Raw genomic sequence first — 16,763 nt, forward strand, 5'->3', positions numbered from 1 at the left:
AAACACCTGGGGACTCACAGTTTGAGAACCACTGTTCTACAGTGTAGGCATACTGTTAAACATCTGGAGAAAGCTGGTTTATGTTCTTAAAAATGCATTGGTGTGTGTGCTCTAGAAGATGTTTTGGTTTCCTTCCTGTTGAGACATGGAGAGATCCAAATTCTTATGGCTAAGTCTGGTTCTCTTTCATAGGAAGAAAATATACATATTGGTTTGCTTTTGTGATTAAGCTATCACAAAGCCACTGCAATCCTATCTTCTTAAGCCATACAAGTAGTTGACATATAAAGACAGTACACAAGAAAAGGGGTAATGAGATGTTGAATTTGGATTAGTACTTGTTTTTGAAAGATGTAACCAAAAAGTTATGTCAACTATTTAAATACTCAGTTCTCTTCCCCATTTGCCAAGTAGTTTGTTGAAGCTGCATGCTACAGATCTTTGATGCAGGGTCTAGGTTACATCACCTTGCTTGCGGGCCTGACCTCAGGATACCATTGGTCTGTCAAGGAATGTTTGTATGGCGCTCTGGGTGAAATGTAAAGCTGAAGGAGAAGGGGGAAAATTCCATAACCAAGGTAATATGGTGATGGGGACTTTTTTTCAATTGTGGGCCACATTCCTGGCTGGGCACCAAATACAAGTTGCACATATTGGCAGTGGACAGTTGGCTCTACTGGATGGAGGAGGTACATTTTCTTGCAAAACTCTTCTGCCTTGCTTCCTCCAGGCACAACTGAGAGGGACAGATGACTCTTGGCCAAAATGTGATCAATTGCTCATGGCTTGAATGTTAGACTGAGAGCTCCTGGACATTCCCTCTTGAATAAGAAGGTGGTGGCATGAAATGGAAGTGGAGCAGAATGCAACCATTTTTGTTTTTATGTATGTATACTCTCCCTCCCTTTTCCATAGGTATCACTTTCAGAAAGACAACAGGGAATTTTGAGATACTTTGGTATCCTATGGAATCCTGAGGTCTGTAGACTGAGGCAATTGAGCTCTCCACAGACAAGCTAAAGGGTCCTTTCTGGATTCCATATGATGTTGCCATGGCAGTTCAATTGGAATCAAAACACTTCAGTTGTGTTGCATGAAAGGGACACAGGAAGCTACTATCTGCATAATTTCACACCATTTTGAAGAGGTATCACCAAATAATTAAATATTGACAATATAAATATCATATTTTACCATAGAATAGAACTCTAACAAGTCTCTAGTGACCAGGGAGAGCTGAAATCATATGGACTGACTCCATATTTTGATTTCCAAAATTCAAAAGGCCTTTTCAGGCTCCTATATGATTCCCCTATATTTATTTATTTATTATTATTATTATTATTATTATTATTATTATTATTATTATTATTATTATTACTACATCATTTCTACCCCGCCCTTCTCACCCATCAGGGGACTCAGGGCGGCTTACAATATACATCACAAACACAGTTTACATCAAATTAAAAGTCATCCAAGATTAAAAATTACAATAAAAATTAAAATATAAATTAAAAACAGCATAATTATACATCTAAATATACATTTCAGGTGCATTTTTCATGTCCAGGTGGGGGTCTGTCAATGAGTCATATATTCATATTGCAATTCTGCTGTTACTCATGCTCAAATGCCTGCTCCCATAACCATGTTTTTGTTCTTTTTCGGAAGGACAGGAGGGAGGGAGCTTCCCTAATTTCGTTTGGGAGGGCGTTCCATAGGCGGGGGGCCACCACTGAAAAGGCCCTGTCCCTCGTCCCCGCCAGCCGCACCTCCATATTTACCTCCATATGTTTAATGGAAGAAGAGTCCATGTGCATACATGGGTATGTACTTAAATCCTTCCATTTCCCTAGAAGGAAAGGCTAGAATTGGGGGGATTTTGCTTGATATGGATCAGAGGGAATGAGGTAGAGTTTTATAAGTCTGGGGCCAGGCTAGCATAGCAGGTTAAACCACCAGCTATTGAATATTCTGCTGACTGGAAGGTTGGCAGTTCAAGCCCAGGTTGGGGTGAGCTCCTACCATCAGCTCAGCCTCTGCTCACCTAGCAGTTCAAAAACAACAATGTAAGTAGATAAATAGCTACCACTTTGGCAGGGAGGTAAAAGGCCCCCTGAAAAACAACCAGGCAAAAATCCAACCAGGAAAGTTGTCCATGGATGACAGGCTCCTTAGCGTAGAAAATGAAACAACAGCACCTCCCCATGGCTGAGTCAAGCACAGCCGGATACCAGAGATGAAAAGAGGGAAGCCTTGCCTCTGTTTATGTACTGTCTGTCTGTGTCAAATGTATAACGGCCTTGAATGTTTAAGAAGTACAATATGAATGGGTTACTGAGTAGGTAAACTCAACACAAATAGCCCACTTATATACAAAATAGAAAATAAACAGGTTCAGTGAATAATTTGAATATTAAACTAGTTATACTGTTCGAATTCACAGTAATCACAAACAATGTTGTATGTATTTTGTACAATCACTTTGAAATAGTATTGGTGTCGTATGTTCTTGTGCCAAGTTGAACATGAATCAGGCGCACCACGACCGGTTTCGGCCTTTCTCCAGGCCTTCTTCTGGTGGTAAAGTTCCAAACTTAACAATTGTTCTCCTTAGAGATACAGGTTTTTATACACAGTGGGATGGGATACTCTGCTGTGTGTTTGATTCTGATTGCGAGTATGCCTTGAATGTTTGCCATATATGTACCTGCAATCCACTCTGAGTCCCCTTGGGGAGATAGAGCGGAATATAAATAAAATATATTATTATAATATTATTATTATAACACGAGCAGACAGGGGTTATAGGAAGATAGTGTTTCCCACATCTCTTGTAATACTGGAGTCATCCAGTGAAACCATTCAGCAGCATTTTTATTACAACTAAGGTCTAATTTCTTCCTGCAGCATACAAATCTAACATACAAATATTACCAATACAAGCTGTGCTGTTGTATAAAAGCTAATACACCAGTCAGGAGTAGATGAATTAGGTCTGTCAACAGGCAGATTATTTTCACTTAGTCCTCTGTAACTGCCGAGGCTGAGCAAACTGGTAAAAAAGAAGCCCCTTAATGAAATAATAGACCTGCCATGCATAGACTCTATCAAAACCAAGGTGCTATTACTTGAGATTTAACATTTTGTTAATTTTGGATGCATCTTGGCTGTAGAATTAATGCAGTTCAACATCACTAAATGCCATGGCTCAATGCTACGGAATCATGAAAACTGCAGTATTGCACAGTCTTTAGCCTTGTCCCACGATTCCATAGCATTGAGCCATGGCATTAATTCTACAGTGTACTCAGTGTACTCAGTGTTCAAACTCAGTGTTCAACATACTATCAAAGCTACTCTTACCAGTGGACATCTCTCTTTCCATCTCTTCTTGTAAGAGTAACTGGTTGCTTTCTCTGCCTTTGAAAGCACTTTTGAGTAGACCTGCCAATGAACAAATAGAAACATAGTGTGGCTTTCCTCTTTAAAACTTTACCAGATTCATGTCCAGCTGAGTTACAGTAATAGTTACCTTACACAACCTCCCATCTACTTTAAAGAAGAGAAGAGAAGGAGGAAGCTGAACCCTAGGTGTGTCCAAGCATCTTGGGAGGAAATAATAACAGCACACAACTCCGCAATAGAGTGCACATATGTAGGTGGCTCTTCCTGATTCACCTGCTTTCCTTTACTTCTGTTTCATAAGACCAATACAAGGTAAGCATTAAACTCTCAGATCTCTTCTACACTGCCATATAATCCAGATTATCAATGCATATAATTCACATTATCTGCTTTGAACTGGATTATGTGAGTCTACAATGCCATAAAATCCAGTTCAAAGCAGATAATCTGACTTGTATATGGCCGTGTAGAAGGGTATAAGAAGAACAGCTTTGTCAACATCAGACTCCTGATTTCCACATTGCCCACTCTTCTTACAGAGTAGACATAATCATGATTAGCTTCCATATATCACTTATTGAGTCACAAATCAAACTCAAATCATTGGTCTTTCTTGCTGCTTTTTATGCCCTTCTACGTTATTTTTTTTCTGTTGCTGATGGTTTAACTTAAAATCATCAGGACCGGATTGTGTTCTATACAGTCATCTTCACATTTTGATTTTTCACAGATTTGATGAAAATATTCTTTCCAGGAATCTCCTGATCCTCCAGTGCATCTCTGTGGTCAAGTTCCTCAGTCATGATGGAGAACCTAGAGCAGTGATTCTCAACCTGTGGGTCCCCAGATATTTTGGCCTTCAACTCCCAGAAATCCTAACAGCTGGTAAACGGGCTGCAATTTCTGGGAATTGTAGGCCAAAACACCTCGGGATCCACAGGTTGAGAACCACTGACCTAGAGAGAACACCTCTTTAGTTGTCTCTGTATCATCCAGTGCAATTTTATGGTCAGCTTCCAGTAGAAGCCCATAGACCTATGGTGAAAGATAGAAATTCCTAGAGATGACTTCTCTCAGATAAAAATAACAATTTTTTAATTCACGGTTTTCATTTTCACTGGAGTTCTGTGCCTCTAATCCTAGTGAATGTGAATAGTTAATAGTATTTCAGATATCTCAACTGCCTTGTGAATCTCTGTTTAGGAGTTTACTTATTTTAAATGTGAACAACTATCCTTTTGTAGTCATGGATTCACTACCGTATTTAATTGATTCTAAGAAACCAATTGTAAGATACACTCTAGTTTCAGTACCAACATCAACAACAAAAATACATAAGATAAATTTGCAGTTCTAAGATGATTTTAATAGATGTTTATATGGAGAAAAAAGTACACCTTAGAATTGAAGAAATACAATATTCACAATTTGCAAATATTTTAAACATTTTCCAAAAAATACAATTTGACTGCCATTTTATATAAAAGATGTCATTGTATATAATGGGGCTTGAGCTATCATAGATTTTGATATCGGTGTGGGCTCCTGGAACCAAACCCCAAGCAGACATGAAAGGCCCACTGCAAGTGAAAAATCTTCAGTCAGAGCAATGGATGTCACAGAAGGCATTAAAGTCAAAAGTAGTATCCATAAGATCAGTTTGTATCCAAAAGAAATGTGGTTTCAAAAGACCCCTGAGACAAATGTGTATTTTTGAGCTTGCTAGAGGATCATTAAAGGAAAGAGAGCTTATACCTACAAGCGTAGTTCTCTTTTCCTTGCTGTTGACTTTCCAACTTGTGTTGTTGTTAGAATACTTACCACTAGCCGCTTTGGAAAATCGGCAAGAGGCTGATTTCAGTTCTTCTCCCTGACCTTGAAACAATTACCCAGTTACCTGGCCTGTGATGTAAGTGAAGTTGCATATCAATACAGATTAATAGCTACTGTGATACCAACTGAACCTAGAGGCTTTTGTTATGTGGATGATGTCATAATGTTAGGTCAGCTTAGCAAATCATATTCAGAGACAAAGTATTACTGGCTATAATTAGCTGAAGTGCAAAAGAGAGGACAGATAGAAGGAGTTAAGGATGAAAGGAGAGCTAAAGATAAGGTAGTGGGAGGGAGGGAGATTGTGGGTTGAAAAATGAAGTAGTTTAGAGTTGAGATGGAAGTGGTCAACACGGCAGCAATAAGGAGGCTTGAAGTCAACATACTGAATTGATATAACCCATCAAGCTGTTGACTGCAGCTATTTAATATTTTAATAGTTTGGGGAGAACTTGTTAGCTATAAGTTCCAGTATCTTGACAGAAAAAACAACTGGTTTACCTTTTGGAATACTTTTGCATGCTAAGATGGTCTTCATTTAATTCTTTTTCACAGTATCAGTCTAAATTGTTTTCTATATATTCTAAATACTGGTTACACAGTGTTCCCTCGCTGTTTTGCGGGTTTTTAATAAACACTAAAATAATAGTGTAAATCATAAAATAATATTATAAATCCCTTATAAATCCCTCTTTCTACTTCTTCCGAAGGAGAAGCCTAAGGAAGGGAGAGAAAAGGATGCTGAAGCAGCTTTGTTTTCGCCTCACAAGGCAGCGGTAGTGGCAGGAGCACGCATATGCCTGCTTGAGAGGCGAGGAAGGGACAGAGACGCTACTTGCAAACAACACAAATATAGCATCCCTACTTCGCAGATTTTCACTTTTTGCAGGTGGTCCTGGAACGTAACCCCCATGATAAGTGAGGGAACACTGTATTCCATTACTAGGGCTGCATTTAGGAGTGGGAACCCTCTTTCCCTTTTGGCAAGGGGGCAGCCATGTGGACGGGTAAAGCTGTGCCCTCACAGGGACAGCTATTATACAGTGAAAAAAGCCCCTCAAATGGGGCCATCACATAATAGTCACACACACACAATGGTTTGCACTGTTGTAAAGTAAGAAGGGGGCCCTTGGTGGCACAGAGTGTTAAAGCACTGAGCTGCTGAACTTGCAGACCAAAAGGTCCCAGTTTCAAATCCTGGGAGCGGAATGAGCGCCCGCTGTTAACCTGCCAACCTAGCAGTTCAAAAACATGCAAATGTGAGTAGATCAATAGGTACTGCTCCAGCGGGAAGGTAATGGCACTCCATGCAGTCATACTGGCCACATGACCTTGGAGGTGTCTATGGACAATGCCGGCTCTTCGGCTTAGAAATGGAGATGAACACCAAGCCCCAGAGTCGGTCACAACTGGACTTAACATTAGGGGAAACCTTTACCTAAACTAAGAATTGCCTATAAGATAAAGTGCCATATGGCATCTGGTATCGTATTGGCACAAATACCCTGCTTTATTCACGAACTGAAGCATAAACCAGTAGCCTGAAACATGATTGAATAATGTCTGTGAATCTGTTCTGAGGCAAGGGTCAAGTTTTGAAGGAACTGTCCAAGGTACTCAACCCTATTCCCAACTTAAGTTCAGCACTTTGGATAGTTCATTTTATAGGGAGCCCCCAGTGGTGCAGGGGATTAAACCGCTGAGCCTCTGAACTTGCTGATTGAAAGGTTGGTGGTTCAAATCCCGGGAGCGGGGTGAGCTCCTGCTGTTAACCCCAGCTCCTGCCAACCTAGCAGTTCAAAAACATGCAAATGTGAGTAGATCAATAGGTACCACTCTGGCGGGAAGGTAATGGCACTCCATGCAGTCATGCCGGCCACATGACCTTGGAGGTGTCTACGGACAACGCCGGCTCTTCAGCTTAGAAATGGAGATGAGCGCCAACCCCCAGAGTCAGACACGGCTAGACTTAATGTCATGGGAAAACCTTTACCTTTAATATTTGTAATACTGTACATCTATAATTGCATCTGTTACTCTATTACCTTGGCTAACATCTGCTTGAATAGGTACTCTTTTAATTTTTCATTTGAAATATCTTGTCATTTATATATAGAAGAGTAAAAGTGATAGAATACTTACTGCATTTTTTCATTGTCTGTAATCATATCTGTCCTCTCTTTTATTTTCAAAACAAGTAGCTTGTATTGCATTTCTCTTTGAGGTGCTATAGATTTCTTGAATTAAAAGTACATCTTGCATCTCTTTCCTCTTCTTAATGTACTCAGTTGTAATCAATAGAACCAGGCTGTTCTAGAAAATGTAGCTTCTTTATTTAATTGAAACCATCCAAACCAAAACTGGAGGTAGGCAAACTCAGAATCCATTAATGAGCTGGCATCCAGCAGCTGGACATACTGTTACAGCCATGTCTAACTGAGCTCTCTTAGAAATGACTTTGTACTATCTGTCCCCACAATATTTGTATGCTCCTTTAATGTTTGAACTAAAACCCAGAGCAGATTCACTACTCCACTGAAATGGAAACCATCACCTGACACTTATTTTGAATTGTTTTTGGAAAAAATTGGGAACACTTCTGAGTGCTACTGAGAATAAGAAGAAATTATATACTGATCAGCCCATATCTTCCCCAGCAGGAAGCTGGAAGACAAGAAGATAGATGCACCAATCTGAATACTGAAAGATACCAATTGTATACATTGTATGCTTGCTTCATGTGCGGTGACCAAAATTACCTTCCCATGTTAATTTCCTCACAAAGATTACGTCTCTTCGATATGAGAGGTTTACCCTTCTCCCCACTGTTTTAGTCTTTCAAAGTTAATAAGAAATAAGAATAGCATTATTCAGTAATGTGTATATTGTTGAAACAGTGTCTTTATGAATGAGAATAGAATGCTGGATGCTAGCTGCATTAATAGGCTCTAAGTTTATAGTAGTAGTAGTAGTAGTAGTAGTGGTAGTAGTAGTAAGAAGAAGAAGAAGAAGAAGAAGAAGAAGAAAAAGTAAAGGTAAAGGTTTCCCCTGATGTTAAGTCCAGTCGTGTCCGACTCTGGGGGTTGGTGATCATCTCCATTTCTAAGCCGAAGAGCCGGCGTTGTCCGTAGACACCTCCAAGGTCATGTGGCCAGCATGGCTGCATGACTGCATTACTTTCCCGCCGGAGTGGTACCTATTGATCTACTCATATTTGCATGTTTTCAAACTGGCAGAAGCTGGAGCTAACAGCGGGCGCTCACTCTACTCCCCGGATTCGAACCTGCGACCTTTTGGTCTGCAAGTTCAGCAGCTCAGCATTTTAGCACACTGCGCCACCGGGGGCTCCACAATAATAATAATACTTTATTTATATTCCCCCTTTCTCCCCGAGAAGACTCAAAGTGGATTACAGTATATAAACAAACACAGACAAACATTCAATTCCTTGTTACAATGACATAAAATAACAAATACACAGACAAAGGCAAAGGCTTCTCCTTTGATTTTCGACTGTGGAGATGGTGCTCATCTCTGACTCTTGGGGAGGTGTTCTTTCTCCATTTCCAAGCCAAGGAGCCTGTGTTCATAGACCCCTCCTGGTCATGTGGCCAAGCATTTTTTTTTTGCTTTTTCCTGCTGAAGTGGTACCTATTGATCTACTCACATTTGCATGTTTTCGAACTGCTAGGTTGGCAGGAGCTGGGGCTAACAGCGGGGCTCACCCCGTCCCGCAGATTCAAACTGCCTGGGGCAGAATCAGCAGTTCAACAGCACAAAGGTTTAACCCATTGCGCCACCGTGGCCACCACGGTTTGCTGACCACTTGATGGTTTGATATCGAGGATTCTACATTTCCACAGAGATTGCACATCACCCTTATGTGGGCCCATAAATGACTTCCAAAACTATGCAAATACATTTCTTTCCACCCCCAAAGTAATACCACTTGTCTAAATAGGAGAAATAGAAGTCTGGAGAGGAATTAACTAAGCAGCAAAGTGTGATAGGTCCAAGTGTTTAAATTATATCTTCCATGTTTCCAGTGTTGATGTAAGAAAAGGAGTAAGTCGGTTCTCAAATTTTACTGCAATCTGAGGGTAAAAACCAAACATTCCATTCCTACCCAAGGTTTTCTAGTGTTATTATGAAGCAGAGAAAGAAGATGCTACCACAAATCAGTGTTATGGTGTTTTTGTAAGTCTAATATGCCAGTCTTCTCCTACAGATCTCCACATACAGTTCTTTCCGATTTCCTTCAGCTATCTTTCTCTTGTGAATACATGCAATTGCTGAAACAAAATGCAAATTGCATTCTTTTTAAGTAATAGCATTATGGGAAGAAACTGGAACAGAAAGGATATCTTAGGGACAAGTATCAGGTTAAGTATAGATATAGGCAGTGGTAGCTGATGAATCCAATGTCAGGAAGGCTGGTGAATTTATTCTAAAATTTACTCTGTATTTTAAAGGAACTATTCAACATGCTGATCTCTGTTTTCTAAATAGGTTTGGCATGTTGGATAGTTATTTAAAAGTTTGAACTGAAACCTGGGGCAGAATCACTGCTACCCTCTAAGCTTATGCAATTCGGCTGGAGGGCGATTTGTTCTTGGTATCCAAATTTTGTTGGGTACCCAGATCAGTTTTTGGGAGCCTCCTGAAATCAGCTAATGGAAAAATCTGTTTTCAGCTAGGCAGCTGAAAGATCCAGGAAGATCCGGCTAATTGGTGGCAATGGGGAACTTGCAAAGGTCTCCTTTCTGTTCCTGGGACCCTTTCTTTTCTTCTTTTCAAGGGAGCTTGGGTTTAAGGGATGGAGTTACGAAAGCATGTGCCGCATGCTCCCGAATAGAAGAGAAGAAGCCATGCCTGGCAGTCATGTGGGCTGTTTTGGGTGACCAAAACATGGCAACTGAGCCCTTGCCATTACGGCTGTCCGGAGAAGCCGAAGAAGCCAAAAGAAAACAGCTAAAACGAATCCGTGCATGGGACCCGCAATGTCAGAATGACCTGATACTGCTGATTATGTACTTTAGTCAGTATAGGTGATCTTTGGAATATCCAAATAAATCCTATCTAATTTTCATGCTGATTTTATTGTCACTTAGTTGTATCAATTTGGCTGGTGTTTTCTTGCAGTGTTTATACCTAAATATTTGATTAATATTGTTTCTCATGATAGCACTGAGTATATAGTAATTTGATGCTCTGTTTCCTCTGCTAAATGATAACAAAGAATGTCCAATTTATTATAGTTTACTTTGAAACGAGTGACTGCTACATAGCTTTCTAATTCTGCCCTGAGCTCTGGAATGGTAGTTTGTACATTAGATGTGGGGAGTGTAGCACCCTTGCCAAAAAGACTGATTGTTTGTTACTTTTTTTTTTGGCATGAGTCCTGAATTGTGGGGTTGCTGTGCCATTGCTATAGCAAATATTAAGGAAGACAACACAAATTCCTCTCAGTTACTTATTTCTGATCTCATTTCTGGTCTTATTCATGAGTATATGCTGTAAATGTGATATAATCTTGATGGATTGATCACCTGTGCTGATTTGTGTAAGATGCTTTAAAGGTCAACCTGATGTTAGTCTATTGGAAGCTTTGCTTCCATTAAGTAATTTTTTATGGTCTTGCTGTGTTTTCTCTCAGCTGTTTTTCTGTATCTTATGCTACTATAGAAGGCCTGATAAGTGAGTTAAACTGTTTTGTTAGTTTTGCAATAAAAAACTTAGTGTCCAGGATTATCAATGTAATTATTACAAGTCAATATTTTAGGGGTCTTTGGTACACTGGAATATAGGGACCATGCCACCTTGAATATACATGCATTGGAAGTTCTGCAGAACTAGTAAGTCCTTTGATGGATGACCACCATAAAACACTAAAGATGTCTCTGAGACAATTTTGCTTAGAACCCTAGAGAGCTGCTTCCATTCGGAAATGAGAGATGGTTCAGTTGTGTAACTCCATATAAAGCAGTTTTGTATGTTCCTGTGATTATCTTACATATAGGTAAAGGTAAAGGTTTTCCCCTGACGTTAAGTCCAGTCGTGACCGACTCTGGGGGGTTGGTGCTCATCTCCATTTCTAAGCCGAAGAGCCGGCGTTGTCCGTAGACAAGGTCATGTGGCCGGCATGACTGCATGGAGCGCCGTTAACTTCCCACCGGAGCGGTACCTATTGATCTACTCACATTTGCATGTTTTTGAACTGCTAGGTTGGCAGGAGCTGGGGCTAACAGCGGGTGCTCATTCTGCTCCCGGGATTTGAACCTGGGACCTTTCAGTCTGCAAGTTCAGCAGCTCAGCTCTTTAACACACTGTACCACCACCAGGGGCCCTATCTTATACATATACCCCTCATTTTTGTGGAATTGTTTCCCCATTTAAAATGCTATTAAAGAGAGCTGCTAGCCTAGATCAACATAGAATGAATATAATGCACCATCAAATGTACTGCACACTTTGATTTTGTAAATTACCTTAAAAAATGGATTTTCCCTCAAATGTAACACAGCCAACAACGCAGTCATAGCACATAGGGAGGCAAGCAGCATAAATGAGGTCATTTGCAAGGCCTCCATCAGCTCAAGGCTGGCGACTCTGCCAGCTTTGCAGGGTTATCTACTGGCCTTCCCCTTGGTTTTGAAGGGCCTCATGAATTAGACAAGTTGGGAACCGCATGGAACTGAGCTAATACTCTGAGGACCCCCCTCCCCCAGGCTGGATCCATGGCTAAATGGCAACAATGACTGGGTCACTAACCAGTGTCCCTTTCTCCAGATGCGATGGAGCCATGAGGCTGCCTCCACCACTGGGAACAGCCTTTCCACACACCCCACTTTCCTGTCCAGTCTCTGGGGTTCGAGGTACTTCCAGGTCTTTTCAGGCATTAGATTTATGTGCCTGAGGATGACTTGTGCAAAGCTTGTGCATGTAACTTATTGCATTTCAAAGGAACTTGTTCCTCACCTTCTTTTCCTTATTTTTTAAAGACGGAATTTGGGGTGGTTGTTTTCTTGTTTCGGTTTCTTTTTGGTTACTGCACCATCAAATCGAATGCATACCTCAATTTTGGCAATGTAACTTAGCCAATACAGGTGAGCATGACACTCGACTAAATATGGTAGTTGATTGTTTTACATGTCAGGAGCGACTTGAGAAACTGCAAGTCACTTCTGGCATGAGAGAATTGGCCGTCTGCAAGGACGTTGCCCAGGGGACACCTGGATGTTTGATGTTTTACCATCCTGTGGGAGGCTTCTCTCATGTCCCCACATGTGGAGCTAGAGCTGACAGATGGGAGCTCACCCCACTCCTCTGATTTGAACTGCCGACCTTCCAGTCAGCAGTCCTACTGGCACAAGGGTTTAACCCATTGCGCCACCAGGGGCTCCATGTCGGCTGATAATAGATATTTATAATTTTTCTATTTCCAAAAATCTCTCAGAAAGCCATCACGCCCTAGTTTATCAATTCTGCTTAATATCTGTGAGAATTTCTTTTAACACAATCAGCAGGATGGTCCTAACTCAATTTTAACCATAGTCATGTCTATAAAGTACACCAAAAGCAATTAATGAGATAATAAATCAATACTTAAAAGCAAAAACATTATTAGCATCACAACGGCTTGCTGAAAGTATCAATGGTCATTGGTCAGTTTTTCAAAGATGGTATTTAATATTTGACCATTGACTGCCAAAGTTAAAAATATGAAGAAACTTTGGTAAATTCAAATACAGTATTAGCTACACTGAGCCAATTTAAAATGCTTCTTCACTTTACATTGCTGAGATGGATCATTGTTGTTTTATACCTTCAGCTATTGCTGTATTTTACTAATTTTAACCAGTTTGTGCTAGATCTTTCTTCATTTCGGTTTCTGGGATGGTACATCATTCTTTTGTCCAGGTAAAATAATAACAAAATTACCAGAGCAAATTATCTTTTCAATTTCCATCAAAGACGTTCTTGCAGATCCACTTGTGTCACTATGAAGCATTGGAAGATATACACTGGAACACATGTTTGCTTTGCTATGGAAATTATTCCACTCTGTTGGTATGCTACCTCTTGTGTATGGAAGGATAACTAAAATATTTTATTTTGAAAGAAGTTTAGAAATACCGTATTACAACTCAGAAGTTTTAAGATGTGACTGTTGCTCTAGGTTTACATGAATTAGGCTGCTCCTTATGAATCTTAAAAGCCCACTAGGCTTCTGTCCTTATAAAAGCAAGAAAAATGGAAAAGAAAAACATGGAGGGCTTAGAGACAGGATGAGTGGCTTTTGTCAGGCACCTGTTCCAGGATAATGTTTAAAATGAGAACTATCTTAGATTTTTTTTTGTCCTCTCCACATTTGTAAACTGGGCTGGAGCAGAAAATAACCATGCAGTCTGAACATAGATTGTCAGATAAGAAAATAACCTAGAGGGGTCAGAAAGCATAGTAAATAAAGCTTATCCAAAAACTGGTTGATCCACACATACCAACAGTCTGGTGACTCAACAACTTAATGCTAGTTGCAAAATGTATAAACTGCTCATACTAGAAATAATTGCATTTAAGGTGGATAGATGAAATTTACTTCAAGAACATGGACATTAAACTCATTATTTTAATCATTATAAGCAAATGACTTTTTTTTACAAAATCAATTGCTTATAATGTGTGTGTTTTTGTTACTCTGACAATTGGGAGTTATTTTTAGTCATGTAACCCTCCCAATTAATGAATTAGTTTTCTCCCTACAGTTCAGTGTTAAAGCAATGTTCTTTTTTAACCATTTAAAAGTAGCATATTAACATGAGCAACAAGAGACTTCATCACATTGAAGCAGGGAAGTGTTTGGCAGAGTAGAGCTCAGTCAGACTCCGTGTTGAAATGAAACGGATGATTTCCCTACCTTTGTCACACTGTTAAATCTATCAGTTGTACTCGGTTGTAATTTCAGATGATTTGTCCACCATCCCTCCCCCCATGTTGCTTGTTTAAAAAAACCCTCCTCTCTTTGAAATGTCAGCTGTTACATGTCTTCACTTCCCTGAATAGTATGGAGCTATGGTATTTAAAGTAAGGTCCAGCTGCATTCATTTCACAGTGTAGATGCACCCAGAGAAGGTTCATGGACCTTGGGAAACTGCAGTTCCCAAGACAATATCATGGAGACATGGCATTTAATCTAAGGCCCAACTGCATTTATTCCACAGTGTAGATGCACCCAGAGAAGAGTACAGATCTTGGGAAAACATAACTCCCAGGAGGATTTCATCGCATGGAGCTATGGCATTTAAAGTAGGGTGTAAAGGCATTCATTCCATATTGTAAATGCACCAAGAGAAGGGTATGGACCTTGGAAAACTATGACTCCCAGGACTGCACAGCACTGAGACATGGCATAAATAATAATAATAATAACCTCACAACATCTGGGGTAAATAATATACCTCACAATCTTTGAAGATGCCTGCCATAGATGTGGGCGAAACATCAGGAGAGAATGCTTCTGGAACATGGCCATAAACATACAACAACCCTGTGATTCCGGCCATGAAAGCCTTTGACAACACAATAATAATAATAATAATAATAATAATAATAATAATAATAATAATAATAGCATTTTAAATGTGTCGCTACTGCATTTATTCTCCAGTGAACGCAGAGATGGGTATGGAACTTGGGAAACTATAACTTCCAGGACTTCATAGGATAGAGACATGGCATAATCATAATAATCCTAATCATCATAATCATAATAATGGCAGTTAAAGTGGGTCAGAATTTTCCCTAAGAAGGGTATCTTGGCTCCTTCCACAATTTCCCCTCCCACAAATTGGAAAAACATCTCATTTTAATCCTGAGAGCAATGAATGCCATCACATTACTGTGATTTACATTGATTAGGCTCATTCCCCAAAAGTCCTCTTCCCCACCACCTCCTGAAACTTTTGAAAAGAATGCTTGCCCCCATGATTAAAATAAGTAAAGAATGCTCTATCCTACACTTGAACCCCACCTAATGTGATGAACACAGTGGGTTACCGGATTTTAAGTGTAGGACCCTATGAAATTTAGTAAATGTGATGAAGTGGCAGATGGGTTCTCTCTGTAATGTCTCAAAATGGGTCCAGAGCAGAGCTTTCCAAACTGTATGTCGGCTGCAGTGTGTAGGTGAGTCATACAAACATAATGAGAAACCTCTGTGTCTATGTGAAATAAGCAATAAATCATATATTTTAAATATAAAACATATAAAACAAGAGGTTTTCATGAGATATGTTGTGTCCCTATACATTTCATTATTACAATTTATGTACGTGTCCATATCTCTTATAAGAGTTGGTTTAACCTCTAGGTTGCTAGTAAAACTTAATTACTGTAATGAGGCATGTCTAAAAAGTGTATACCCATCATGAAATGTTTGGAAAGCTCTCGTCTAAAGATTGCACTAATCCCCAAGATTGGCAGATTACCGCTTCCAGGCAGCTGTAAAGTGGACCTTCCCACACAGAGTTTCCATGTGAATGTTGTCAGCCAGCAGAGGCGGTGGGAGGAGATACTCACTAGTTAGGGCAGGATTCCATCAAACAGGAAAGCTGAGTATTGGATAAGTCATGCCTGGGCAGATTCTGGTTAGATGACATCTCTCTCACTGGATCAATCAAATGACATCATTCATGGCCTGTGATTTTAACTCAGCCCATTATAATGAGGGCTTGAGTAGCTAGTTCAACTGAAATAGGTCAGACAATGAGCATACAAAGCAGATCTGAAACTGAAGTATTGTACCTTCTATCTCAATGCTTTTTTGTCCAGCGGGTAGGAGTTCTGCAAGGTCTTGAGCAAGGCTCTTCCTTAGGTAAAGGAAACGTTTTCCCCTGACACTAAGTCCAGTTGTGTTCGACTCTGGGGGTTGGTGCACATCTCCATTTCTAAGCCGAAGAGCCGTTGTTGTCCGTAGACACCTCCAAGGTCATATGGCCAGCATGACTGCATGGAGTGCCTTTACCTTCCTGCCAAAGCGGTACTTATTGATCTACTCACACTTGCATGTTTTTGAACTGCTAGGTTGGCAGAAGTTGGGGGTAAGAGCAAGAGCTCACCCCGCTTCCCGGATTCGAACCACCAACCTATCGGTAAGCAAGTTCAGCAGCTCACTGGTTTAACCCACTGTGTCACCAGGAGTCTTCCGTAATCACTTGATATCTGATAACTGCAGACTGCAGCCATGAAATCAGAAGATGTCTACTTCTTGGGAGGAGAGCAATGGCCAACCTCGATAAAATAGTGAAAAGCAGAGACATCACACTGGCAACGAAAGTCTGCATAGTCAAAGCAATGGTATTCCGCATAGTAACCTATGGATGCGAGAGCTGGACCATAAGGAAGGCTGAGCGAAGGAAGATAGATGCTTTTGAACTTTAGTGCTGGAGGAAAATCCTGAGAGTGCCTTGGACTGCAAGAAGATCCAACCAGTCCATCCTCCAGGAAATAATGTCCAACTG

The 16,763-nt window shown here is 40.3% G+C and overlaps 1 protein-coding gene and 1 long non-coding RNA gene across 2 annotated transcripts in view; one reads left to right on the top strand and one right to left on the bottom strand.

Annotated features, from left to right (window-relative positions):
• Positions 1-6,245, bottom strand: part of LOC134296530 (uncharacterized) — a 58,103-nt gene extending 51,858 nt beyond the window's left edge. The window contains exons 1-2 of the long non-coding RNA XR_010003306.1: positions 5,233-6,245; positions 3,370-3,450 (exon numbers count right to left, since the gene is read on the bottom strand). This is a non-coding gene — a long non-coding RNA (uncharacterized LOC134296530). The remainder of the gene's footprint in view (positions 1-3,369; positions 3,451-5,232) is intronic.
• LOC100566195 (transient receptor potential cation channel subfamily V member 6) overlaps positions 1-16,763 on the top strand; it is a 132,412-nt gene that overhangs the window by 43,727 nt on the left and 71,922 nt on the right. The window lies entirely within an intron of this gene.

Source organism: Anolis carolinensis, chromosome 2, assembly GCF_035594765.1.
Source record: "Anolis carolinensis isolate JA03-04 chromosome 2, rAnoCar3.1.pri, whole genome shotgun sequence".
In the NCBI taxonomy this organism is placed as follows: domain Eukaryota; kingdom Metazoa; phylum Chordata; class Lepidosauria; order Squamata; family Dactyloidae; genus Anolis; species Anolis carolinensis.